Source organism: Lepisma saccharinum, chromosome 18 (genome assembly GCF_977018435.1).
Source record: "Lepisma saccharinum chromosome 18, izLepSacc3.1, whole genome shotgun sequence".
Classification (NCBI taxonomy): Eukaryota; Metazoa; Arthropoda; class Insecta; order Zygentoma; family Lepismatidae; genus Lepisma; species Lepisma saccharinum.
This window is the reverse complement of record NC_139246.1, coordinates 59,223,819-59,236,979: the sequence shown is the minus strand read 5'-3', so window position 1 is coordinate 59,236,979 and position 13,161 is coordinate 59,223,819. Positions and strand designations below refer to the sequence as shown.

The 13,161-nt window shown below is 41.4% G+C and overlaps 1 protein-coding gene across 3 annotated transcripts in view; it reads right to left on the bottom strand.

Moving 5' to 3' along the window:
* The window catches only part of LOC146002602 (uncharacterized), a 146,872-nt gene that overhangs the window by 109,363 nt on the left and 24,348 nt on the right, over window positions 1–13,161 (bottom strand). The gene's annotated exons all lie outside the window — the stretch shown is intronic.

The window sequence follows — 13,161 nt, the reverse complement described above, 5'->3', positions numbered from 1 at the left end:
TCATCTCTTCTCTCTTTCTGAAAGTGTGCATAATAACTGTCATGAACATTTGAGTCATCTAAGGTTTTGTAAAAACAAAATTCCCTGACATTTCAAGGTTTTTCCATACCAAGTCATTACGGCAATCATGTATTTAAACATGTAACATTAGCTAGAATCCCACATAACCAAGTTTTTAGAATATTCACTTCACATGTTAAAAGTAACAAGAAAGGAAACTGAACAGAAATATGACTGTTAGATAGGGGCATCAGGGGTGAGCTTTCACATATTACTCAGGATGGACTGACTTATGAAAAAAAATATATATATATATATATATATATATATATATATATATCTAGCATATATAATACATAATTATAGCAAAATTTAGAAATATATGCATTAATCCTATATGAACCAAATGCAACCCAAAAATTGCAACAAGAAAGTGATAAATGCCAATAGCTGCTTACTGTAGTACATCTCTGCTTGAAAATAATAAGTCAGTCAGTGGAAAACAGGGCAACTTGTATATCTCGACATGTTGATGCCGCAACTCCAAGAAACTCCTTCCACTGGAAGGGGGTTCAGTTGTCATCCGGTACATGGCAGTCGCGTAAGAGGCTTGTGTGAAGCAGTGCGAGTGTGAGCCAGGGCTGGTGGAAGGAGGGGTGAACCCTGCCACCGCCCAGAGTGGAAAATTTTCAGGGTGGCAAAATTTGAATGGAAGAAAAAAAAATAAGCCTATTGAAAATTTAAAAGTTATAATATATTATATTATATCACTTGGAAGTTAATATATGCCAACCCACCGTTTTGAAGGAACATATCAGTAGTCTAACTTTAAGATCACCGAGTGCCAGAAATTGGGAAAGCAGATTTGATGCCTTAACTCCGTTGAGATATCAAGTGGGAGAGGTCTATGATGAGCTCCTTCAAATAATTGGCGACAATAAAACTGTCCAAATGATCGCACATGAGGCTCAGTGTATTGCAAACCAGTTGTGTGGCTTTACATTCCTTTGCTCACTACTTATCTGGTGACTTTTTACTCCACGTAAGGTAATGAGCAAATGTCTCCAAAGCATTAATCTGCAATGTTTTAGATGCTGTTAGATGATTTTTTGCAAACATATCAGCACTTTGAAAAAAGCAGGAGTGATGAAAAATTTCAAAGTCTCTTAGATGCCACTTGGCAGCCTGGCAGGGCCTCCCTCCCTCCAACTGTGGAGGCATCGGGGAGCGGCGACCTGCGAGTCTGAGTTGATGGGATTGGCATTGAATTTAGAGATTGTTACCCTGCCCCCGTGTCAGGGCAACAGTGTTTTTTTTCTTATTTAAATATTTTATTAATATGTTAATTAATTAGGTAATTACGTGTATAAACATATATATGTGTTATTAGTGTAAATCAATTTATTATGCATTTTTAGGTTCGTATTATTCCATGTATTAATACCATGTAGCTCTCTGTTCTTGCTTCGTGTTTCAAACGTTCAAAAGAAAGGCGGGCAGTTTAGCTGTTCAAGATTAAAAATTTTGAAAGAAGGGCCGTTGGCAACAGACGCCAACCAAACGTATATAAACTCCCAGATGAGAGTAGGGGAGGTCGGCTGTTGGAACTGAGACTTGGAAGGGAGAGGCTGTTTTTGCTTCGGTTAGCTAGGACCGGAGGACAGATCTCCCGAAACGGATGCTGTAAGAGATTGGATTGCCGGGCAAGCTAGTGCCTTGGTGTCCGATTTACAGGTAAAAAGGTAATTTGTACTGGATGTTATTTTGAAGTAATTACGGCGCGCCGGGCAGCCTAGTGCCTTGTCACCGTGGAGGTTGAGAAATGTACACGTCGGGCGGCCTAGCGCCTGTTAAGATGTTTCTTGGAGTAACGCGAGTCTACCTTGTGACAAGCGTACTTCAGATGTAATTCATGAAATGTAAAGCATCCAGGTACAAACAATAGAGATTCCAACATCAAAATTAGAGTTTTGGCCCGATAAATAATTAGAGAAATGAACGTTCGGAAACGACTTGTATATACTTGAAATTTTACGTTAATTAAACTATAGAAAATATCCAAAATTTCCATTTTTAATTTCACACATGCTGGACAAGGTAATTTATCCCCTTGATCATAAAGGTTTCGCAAAGGTTATCCGTTGTCTCTTGTAGTTAATTATATAATTATGTTGACTTGTAGCAACCCACGTGCATTGTCGTACAAAGAAAGATACCCCTAGACAAATCAGAGCCGAGTACGAAGTGCACCGAACCTCGAGTGTGGAGGTAAAGTGTAGGGGGCCAGGCAAGTAACATATTTATTTGGGGGCTCTGTCCGCGATTGAACTTAGTTATTTGAGGTCTTGTCGCAGGATATTGAACGAGATTTTTTGCTTTGAAAGTTAAGGAGAGAAACGGACGAGGATCGAACCGATGATCTTGCGAAACAGAAAAGGGGAAGTTACAAGAATGTCGCTTGGTAACTCGAGTAGGTCCAGCCCGGCCGCGTCAGAACTTTCTGTTGTTGAGGAACAGAGGTGCGTTCCAAGAGTGACAATGGAGGAAATTCGTTTGCCGCTTCCGACATTTGAGGGAAATGTAGGGAAGGAAGATGCTTTTTCGTATCTGGATAGGATTCAAGATTACGCGAGAACGCTGAAAATTTCTGAAGATGATCTTCTGAAGCAGTTTATTCCTCTTTCGTTGAGAAATGAAGCGAGGGAGTGGTTTTTGTTCACGGAACCGTTCGGTGATTTTTCACAATTCAGGCATAAATTCTTGCAGGCTTTTCATGGATTGGATTATCAGAGAGAAGCAGTTATTTTTGTCGCAAAGGTTTCAACTTGCTAACGAGGGATTGGCGGAATACGTTCGCAAAGTTGACAGGCATTTTAGCAGGATAAAGAATTCGGCTTCTGCACAGGAGAGAATTGACTTTGTGAAGTCGCACTGCAATCCGGTATTTAGGGATTATTTGTACAACAAGACATTCACTTCTATGAGAGAAATGAGCGAGTACTCGCTAGAATTGCAATCGGAGTTTTTGGAAAGGCAGAGATTCAAATCTTTCGTTTCGGAAGATGAAATTCACAGCTGGTCGCTGAGGCAGGAATGCGAAGAAGAGGAGAGGGGAAGAAAGAAATCTGATATTTTCTTGGACCCTGTGAGCATTGGTTTTGACCGCCCGAAAGTCGAGCGCTTGAGGGCTGAACATGTGGTTTCACGCCCTCCACCCTCGCGGCTTGCGGTGAGGGATGAAAACAAACAGAACCGCTTTTCGAAGGAAGATTGCCAGAGAAATAAATTATGCTACACTTGTGGACAGAAAGGTTGCAGAGCTTCAAATCAACGTAAGGAAAACAAGATTAATGAACGTGGGAAGGAAGTAATAACAAAAAACGCTTAGAGTCGCCACGAATTTGTCAAGTTCGTGGCGTGGAAACTGCAAATTTTACGCGGAAGGAAAATTTTTCACCTCACAATGTAAATGTAAAAGACGTAAGGGAACCTATTGTTTTATGCAACGTGGCTAACGTGGAAGTACACGCATGTATTGATACGGCGTCGTCCAATAACTTTGTGTCTTTGGAGGTTTACGAGAAAATGAAGACAAATGGAGTAAAATTGAAGGGTTGCAAAACAAAAGTAATACTTGCGGAAGGAAATGTAGAATCTTTGGGGAGCGCTTACGTGAATATTAAGTTTAACGGACACAAGGCTCGGGATCAGATATTTGTGTTATCTAATGCTAATCATGAAATGTTAATGGGAAGGACATTAATGGCCAAGCTGGGACTTATACCCATGATTCATCGTAACGGGTGGGCAATTGAGCCTGATCTTTCGAAAATCGTGCCTTTTGATTCGCCGCCGACACGTGACAGCGTTGATGCTGTTGGTTCAAGGGGACTGGGTTCGACCACGGATGGAGTCGAAGGAGTCCGAGAGAACGTCTCTGCTTGCGGGGCGGAGACACGTAGCAGTGACATCAAAGGGGAGGGGGTTGACGAAGAGAGAAGGATTGCCATGCTGATGGAGGGTACGGATATCTCAGAGGAAAACAAGCCGAAATTGATTGCAATACTGAGAAGGCATATTGACGTTTTTCAAGATAAACCGGGATTAGCAAAGGATTACGAGGTTCGTTTGGATGTGAATAACGAGAAGCCGTTCCGAGCGAAACCTAGGCCACTTTCTGAGCAAAAGAGGAAATTAATGAATCAGGCTGTTGAGCAGATGCTTGAAGACGGGATCATTGAAAGGGGTGATACAGATTACCTTTCACCGCCTATCCTTCATGTGAAGAGAGATAACACATGTAAAGTGATCATCGACAGCAAAGGCTTGAATAAGAGATTGGAGGCTAGACGTAGAGAAATACCTGATATTAGGTCGACAATATGTAAGCTTTCTGGGGGAACTATATTTACAGTTCTTGATATTCCGTTTGCATTTGCAAATATGCAGATTTCTGAAGATACAAGAAAATTTGCAGGTTTCTTGACAGAAATGGGAACGTTTAGATACAAAAGGTTATTTTATGGCTGTCGTAGTGGACCTTTTCACCTTGCGGAACTGATGCAGAAGACGCTAGGAGAGCATTATCAAACTGATGCAATATGTTATTATGATGACGTAGTTATTGCAAACGCTACCGAGGAAGAACAACTGAGAGTGTTGGATTCTGTCCTGGGAAAGATGAAAGACAAAGGACTGACGATTAGTTATCGAAAGTCACGTCTCTTCAGAAAGAAAATTGATTTTCTTGGGTTTACAATTTCAGAAAATACTATATCTTGTGCAGAAAGTAAGAGGAAACAAGCAGAGCAATTGCAGCGCCCGAGAAATATCAAGCAGGTTAGGAGACTAGTAGGCTTCTTAAATTTTCTGTCAGATTTCATAAAGGACCAAGCAAAGATATCCAAACCGATCACGGACTTGTTACAAGGAAATAGGAAATTTTCTTGGGGAAAAGAACAAGAAGAAAGTTTGCAGAAGTTGAAGGATGCAATTTGTAAATAGTCCTGATCAAGATTCCTGACGTTTCGAAACCGTTTCACTTGTTTGTAGACTGCTCTGACATAGCGCTTGGCATTGCAGACTGTTGCATTTGGGAGTAAGAAGCTGTCTGAAACTCAGCGTTCTTATTCTGTGACAGCGAAAGAGTTATTTGCGTTGACCATGGGTCTGGAGAAATTTGAATATTACTTTCTGCAAGCACCGGAAGTGATAGCTTACACTGACCATTCTGCGCTCGTGGATATCTTGAAATCTTCTCACATTCCGAGCCACATAAACAGAATGATAAACAGGGTGACCAGGTTTCCAGTTACAGTAAAATACATTGCCGGTAGGAATAACACAGCGGTTGACTACTTGTCGAGGATCGAAGCGGTATTCTCTGAGAGGGAGAATTACATTGGATCTTCGGATGCAGAAGAGAATTATCCGATAGAGGACATCAAGCCTGAAGGATATTTCAGATTAGAGATGCCTGATGGGTCGATAATGGAACACCACGAGATTCCTAAAGTCGAAGGCAAAGTGTGTCAGAAATTCGACCGGAAGCAGAAAAGGAAAACAGAAGCGATGTTTACAGATGCAGCTGGCAACACTGTAAATGGAAGACAGACAGCCGGACAGAAAGAAACTTCGCCGCCCGTAGATCTTAACGATAAAGAAATGTGGAAAGGAGAACAACAGAGTGATCCTTACTTGTCGAAATTAATTGGATGTTTAAATGGAGAAGAAGTTGAAATAAAGGATTCTCGAGAGAAGAGAAAATTTGACTTTTATCTGCAACATTCCTGTCTCGACGATGATGGACTGCTTTACCGTTTCGTTGACGAAAACACTGGACTTTATCCACCGTTTAGCTCCAGATTGAAGCTGTGGGTACCAGAGAAGTTAAAGAATGAAGTACTTAAATCTTCGCATGATGATTTATTATCTGCGCACTTAGGACATGGAAAGACATTGTTTAAGGTCCTAGAGAATTATACTTGGGACGGAGTAGTCAAAGATGTCAGTAACTATTGCAAAAGTTGTATCACTTGTCTTCAGTATAATCCTGACAACAGCAGAAAGATGGGATTTATGAACGAGAAAATCTACTGCGCCTGGATACAAAGTGTTTCTGGACATTTTTGGACCACTGCCTACAAGTACGAAGGGGAGATACAAGTACTGTTTAGTCATTCAAGATGAGTTCTCAAGGCACATTAGTTTGACACCGCTTAGAACTACAACGGCGAGGACGATCTCGCAAGCATTCTTGAAGTACTGTTTTCAATCAGGTTTCCCGAAATACGTTGTCAGTGACAACCAGAGTGTATTTCGAAGCAAACTGTATTCACAGGCGTTGCGTTCTGTAAATTGCAAGCCGGTCTATATTACGCCATATAGACCGAAGGGAAACAAATCAGAAGCAGCTATTAAGATAATAAAGCAAGCACTAGGGAAGTTCTGCAAGAAACACTCGTCGTGGGCTGAAAACTTGGACGCGATAAGTTTTGCCATTAGTAATGCAACGAATTCGATGACTGGATTGAAGCCGTCATTCTTGTTCTTTGGACGTGATTTGTACACACCGCATGACACTCGGAAAATGGAGCTTCAGAGGGAAGATGGAACCGGGGAGGACGTCACGGCGGAGAGACAGATGGATTACGTCATACAGTTAAAGGAAAGAATGGGCGCGGCTTTTGAATTCGCAAAAGAGAAAGAGGAAAAGACGAGGCAAAAAGCGTCAAAGTCCTACAATAAGGGCAGAAGAAGGGTTAATCTTCGTGTCGGAGATCGAGTACTGGTTCAAGAGCATAGGATTTCATCTGCTTTTAATAAGCAGACTGCGTGCTTTTTCCCGAAATTCAAAGGGATCTACAGAATTCTGAATTTCACTACTCCAAATAATGTTGTTTTGGAAAAGGAGGGTGAGGGGAAGAGAGTTCTGGCTAACGTTGACCAGCTGAAGGTCATTCCGAGAAGAAATTTGAGAAGTGTGAGGGAAAGCACTCGTCCCTAAATTCTACCCTGAGAATCCATCTCAAGGGGAGGGGGTAGAAGGGCTGTGAAAAATGATGAAAAAGAAGCCGAAAAGTCGACTTCTAGTTTGTACAGTAGTTAATTAAGTTCCTGATTTATTGTCGCTACACATTTGAGTTCTGGTAAGTTTATTTCATGAGAATATAAGATTTAAATTACGGACTGTTGGATTTTATGTTAGGTAATCCTTTTACCGATAAAAGTAGATGAATATTTTGCACACGAGGACATGAGAATTTCATACCTAAGAGAATGCTGAAGGATGGCAGTTCGATGCCCGAAGAAGGAAGGGAAAGTTTCCTTAAAGTTGAAAAATGGGAGAGCCATTTTAAAGTCGGGTCGTGTGATCGAACGATAGAACTTTTTGAAAGCATTTGAAGCTGAAATTCGGCAGGAGTCGAACCGAGTACCGCGGATGTCCCAGACGCAAGGACTAGGGGACTAAGGAGCCGGGTGTTCTTCGGATGGACCAAGGAGGAGGCTGAGTCGACCCTAGAGCGGGAGCTGGACATGTTCGTTGGAAAGTGGAGGAGCTGAATACGTCTGCACCTGGGAGCAGTCCTGATGACCAGATGACCGAGATGTCCAGGAGATTCCAGGATTCCAGGAGGAAGAATCCGTGTGGAAGTTGGATATTTAGTGCAGTGAAATCAAGACTCTTCTTTTCAGAGAGACGGTTGTGGTGTGTAGTGAAAATAACTTTTTCAGTGAACTTTTCTTTTTCAGATAAAGTGCTTAACTTTTCTCAGTAACTTTGAAAGACAATTCAGATAGACTGAAATTTAAATTTCAGATAGAATTGTAACGCTGGGGAGGGGGAATCTGTTACCCTGCCCCCGTGTCAGGGCAACAGTGTTTTTTTTCTTATTTAAATATTTTATTAATATGTTAATTAATTAGGTAATTACGTGTAGAAACATATATATGTGTTATTAGTGTAAATCAATTTATTATGCATTTTTAGGTTCATATTATTCCATGTATTAATACCATGTAGCTCTCTGTTCTTGCTTCGTGTTTCAAACGTTCAAAAGAAAGGCGGGCAGTTTAGCTGTTCAAGATTAAAAATTTTGAAAGAAGGGCCGTTGGCAACAGACGCCAACCAAACGTATATAAACTCCCAGATGAGAGTAGGGGAGGTCGGCTGTTGGAACTGAGACTTGGAAGGGAGAGGCTGTTTTTGCTTCGGTTAGCTAGGACCGGAGGACAGATCTCCCGAAACGGATGCTGTAAGAGATTGGATTGCCGGGCAAGCTAGTGCCTTGGTGTCCGATTTACAGGTAAAAAGGTAATTTGTACTGGATGTTATTTTGAAGTAATTACGGCGCGCCGGGCAGCCTAGTGCCTTGTCACCGTGGAGGTTGAGAAATGTACACGTCGGGCGGCCTAGCGCCTGTTAAGATGTTTCTTGGAGTAACGCGAGTCTACCTTGTGACAAGCGTACTTCAGATGTAATTCATGAAATGTAAAGCATCCAGGTTCAAACAATAGAGATTCCAACATCAAAATTAGAGTTTTGGCCCGATAAATAATTAGAGAAATGAACGTTCGGAAACGACTTGTATATACTTGAAATTTTACGTTAATTAAACTATAGAAAATATCCAAAATTTCCATTTTTAATTTCACACATGCTGGACAAGGTAATTTATCCCCTTGATCATAAAGGTTTCGCAAAGGTTATCCGTTGTCTCTTGTAGTTAATTATATAATTATGTTGACTTGTAGCAACCCACGTGCATTGACGTACAAAGAAAGATACCCCTAGACAAATCAGAGCCGAGACCGAAGTGCACCGAACCTCGAGTGCGGAGGTAAAGTGTGGGGGGCCAGGCAAGTAACAAGATAGATGATCCAAAGATGGGCAACACTGTACAGGGCCGAAATCGAAAGAAGAAGCAGTTCCAGTATGATGAAACTCTTGGAAGATCCACAAAAACAGTACAAAGTTGATTTTTATTACCAGGTCCTAGATGATTATTTTAGGTCTAAGAGAAAGATTTCAGCAGCTTCAACATCATAGTGAATTTTTCAATTTCTTTTATGATATTATTAAGCATAAAGACATGCCATCTGATCAGGGGTGTCCACCCCACCCCCCCTGGACACATCCACTCAAACCCGATCATCAACTTCCACCCCCCAAAGATTGTTCATCTTACCCTGCCCCCCCCCCCCAATCCACACACGAATATAGTTTAAACACACAGTTATTGATTTTTGTTTGAATGTGGATAATTTGATTTCATTTTTTAAAAAATAAATTTTTGAAATATGTAAGCTTTAGACAACAAAAACTTACATTATTTTACAATTATCCAGTCAGTCATAGCATAGAAACACATACAAGCGAAACTAATCATGCCTGAAATCATCAAACACCAAAACTGAAAGAAAACACCCAATATTGTTTATCACTGGCCGAGATGCCAACAATCGAAAGGCGAATGACATTCAAAACCTTTCATTGTAGTTGAAATAAAAAGACTAAAGAAAGAACGTTCATGTTTGGTACAGAAAAAGTATTATTGTGGAAGTTGTTAAATCATGAAGTAGATGCTGAACATCTAATAACCATAACTAAAAATCAATAACAAGTCAATCAAACGAAACAATCCCCCTATTTTTGTGTGAAGATATATAGAATTGGTAGGTAAACTATGAAATTTTGTCCCTCAAAAAAATCCCATGATGCAGGCATGTCATGTGGGCACCCCTGCATCTGATATTTTGTCTGAAAAGTGTAGAAAACTTGTCGGAATGTTAACACATGAAGGCTACTGAATTAAAAGATCAACTAAAAGTGCTTTCGGCTATAATAAAACAATTACACCAAAGGAGACCTTAAACTAATAAAGGATCATGATTTTGCACCTATTGAGAGTGTAGAACTTCGAATTTATTATTTTTGTCAGTAACCGTGGCAAGTAGTTATTTTAGAAATCAAGGGTAATAAAAATACTATCCTCGGTCAATCATTTCTGAAACATGCTTGTTCCATTTTACGTTAAAGTTTCCTGTGCATATAGAACCATGTCATGAAGTCACATGTGGGGGTAGGGTCACACTCATTCTCAATATCGGCCATTTTGGAGGTGGTGTGATCAGCACCGCTCTCTGGCCACCTTTACCTCCCAGGGTTGCTCCCAGGTACCCATTAATTTGAGGCTGAGTAACCCCAGAGCCACTTTATGCGGGGACAATGCACGAAAGAATTCAGACCTTAGGTCACCCACGCGGGAGATCTGGGAATATTACATGTAATTCCTTTAAAAATCCAATCATCACAGACCTACAACGGTAAACATATGAAGTTAAGCCTTTATTTCTTTCCTAATACTTGTTACATTTAAGATAAGTTTAACAGAGAGAGAGAGAGTTTTTATAAAATATAATAATAGTATAAAATTAGTGTTGTATTTTTTAAAGTTTAGCTGTGGTCGAGCGAGATATCCTTTGTGCTTAATAGTATTGAAATAGCATAACGAGTCTCATTATTTTAATGACCGGGGGGTTCGAAAGTGAGCAGCATTTGCCACCACCGCCCAGGACGGTAAAATGACTAGTACCGGCCCTGGTGTGAGCTGTGTGAAGTGCAGACGTGGAGGAACTTTCCATCCAACATATCAGGGAGGCCAGCAAGGAAGAGCACCAAGCAGTCATTTGACATTCATCGTTAAATAACAGTAGTGTATGGGAAAATTCTGTAGTGACGTTCTTCCTTCACGAAACCTCCGAACCCACTCCTTCAGCCACGACAGAACAACAGAGATAAACAATGTTCCCCATGCACTGCCATCATATGAATGTCTCGCGTACTATAGCTCTTTTCAGTTCTTCCGGCGGGCACTCTAGAAGCTGGCAAGTGAAGTAGTGAGCAGGGAATTCGCAGCAGACCAACCAGAGAACAGCAGTGGCTCCAAGAGATACGACGTGGCAGAAATAAGTACTACATGAACCTCGTTCTACAGGTTGCTGCGATTCTTATCACGCTGGATTGGTCGCTTCTCCGCTCCCCACTTCCCTTGACAGCTTCTAGAGCACCCGCCGTAAGAACTGAAAAGAGCTATAGTGCCTTGCGCCACAAGGAAACGCACGACTGCTCCCTGCTCTTCCTTAGTGATCTCTATGATATATCGGATGGCAAGTTCCTGCACGTCTGCACTTCACACAGCTCACTCTCACACTGCTTCACACAAGCCTGGGATGCAACTGCCACCTACTGGGTGACAACTGAACCCCCTTCCAGTGCAAGGAGTTTCGTGGAGCCACGGCATCTACACGTCGAGATTTATGAGGTGCCATGTTTTCCACTCACTGACCCTTACAGTTCAAAACATGGCCCATTTTCAATATGCAACTTCTGCTGTAACTACCCGTAATACTCAGTATACCCAACTGTAGTTTGTCCACAACAAATTTAAAACTTCTTGCTTGTCCTTCTTTCTTTGTTCAAAACCTACTTTTAGTGCACTACCACCCTGACATTCCCATGACTTTCCCAATATATGCAAGTTTTCCAGACTGGTAGAGACACTGTTGAGTACATAGACGTGTGCACAATGAGTTAAAAACAACAAGTGTTTGCAAGAATGCGATACTTTCTGCACCAATTCAGGCTAATTTATGGAACTCATGAAAAAAGGAGCATCTCAAGCAGTGGCAAAAACACAGTTATCCACAGCCAAAGGAGGCAAAGCTGACCATATTGTGTTTTGGGATGCACATGGAATAATTTTCATTTGCTACCTTGGAAAAGAAAAAACAGTCACCGGTGAGTATTATGCAAGCTAGTTATATTTGGTCTAGGAATTAATTTGTGCGGCTGGACAAGAGATGGCGTAACGAGCGTATCGTCCCACAGTTCCTTGTATCCACACATGCGTTGAAAACTCCTGTCAGCGTGCATCGTTCGTAGTATAGGGCAGTTGATTGACACGTCAACAATAGCATTTTGTAGTCAACTGAACATGGTGCAGTTCGTGCCAGATAAAGTGTTTTTGCGAGGTGTTCTGCTTCATTACTTTAACATGCAGAAAAGTGCTACCGAAAGTCATCGTATTTTGGTGGAAGTGTATGGTGACCATGCGCTAGCTGAGCGAACGTGTCAGAAGTGGTTTGCACAGTTTAGAAATGGTGATTTCGGCCTGGAAGACCAAGAGCGACCTGGACAGCCAAAAAAATTTGAAGACTAAGAATTGAGAGCATTGCTCGATCAGGATTCGTGTCAAACGCAGGAAGAACTTGCAGAAGCATTAGGCGTTGATCAAACAACAGTTTCCAAACGCCTCAAAGCCATGGGAATGATTCAAAAGATGTCACATTGGGTTCCACATGAATTGAAAGACAGAGACGTTGAAAGACGAAAAACCATTTGCGAATTGCTGCTTCAAAGACAGAAAAGAAAGGGTTTTTTGCATCGCATTGTTACTGGCGATGAGAAGTGGATCCATTACGAGAACCCGAAACGAATGAAGGCCTGGGTGAAGCCAGGTGAACAAGGTCCATCACAACCGAAACGAGATATTCACTGTGCAAAGGTTATGCTGTGCATATGGTGGGATATGAAAGGTGTGGTGTACTATGAGCTGCTGCAACCGGGTGAAACTATTAATGGAGAACGTTATCGACGACAATTAATGCGTTTGAAGCAAACTCTGGCCAGGAAACGACCAGAATGGGAGAACAGACATGATAAACTTATTTTTCAACATGATAACGCTCGCCCACATGTCGCAAAACCTATTAAGAAAATGTCGGATGGGAAGTTTTACCCCACCCGGCGTATTCACCAGACGTTGCTCCTTCGGACTACTACTTGTTCGATTGCATGAATAACAATTTGATTGGACAGCAGTTCACTTCTTCAGAAGATATCGAAAAATGGGTCTCTGACTGGATCGCTTCAAAGGATGAGGACTTCTTTCGCAACGGAATCCGTAACTTGCCTGACAGATGGGCGAAAGTGGTGGCTCGCGATGGACAATATTTTTCTTAAGGTATTTATGTATTTTGTGTTTGAACTACAGCTTCAATGTGTGCGTAACAACCGCACGAATTAATTCCTAGACCAAATAATGTTTAGGTGATGAAATCGAAGTGGAACAATCACATTAAGCAAAGAAAACAAATGCA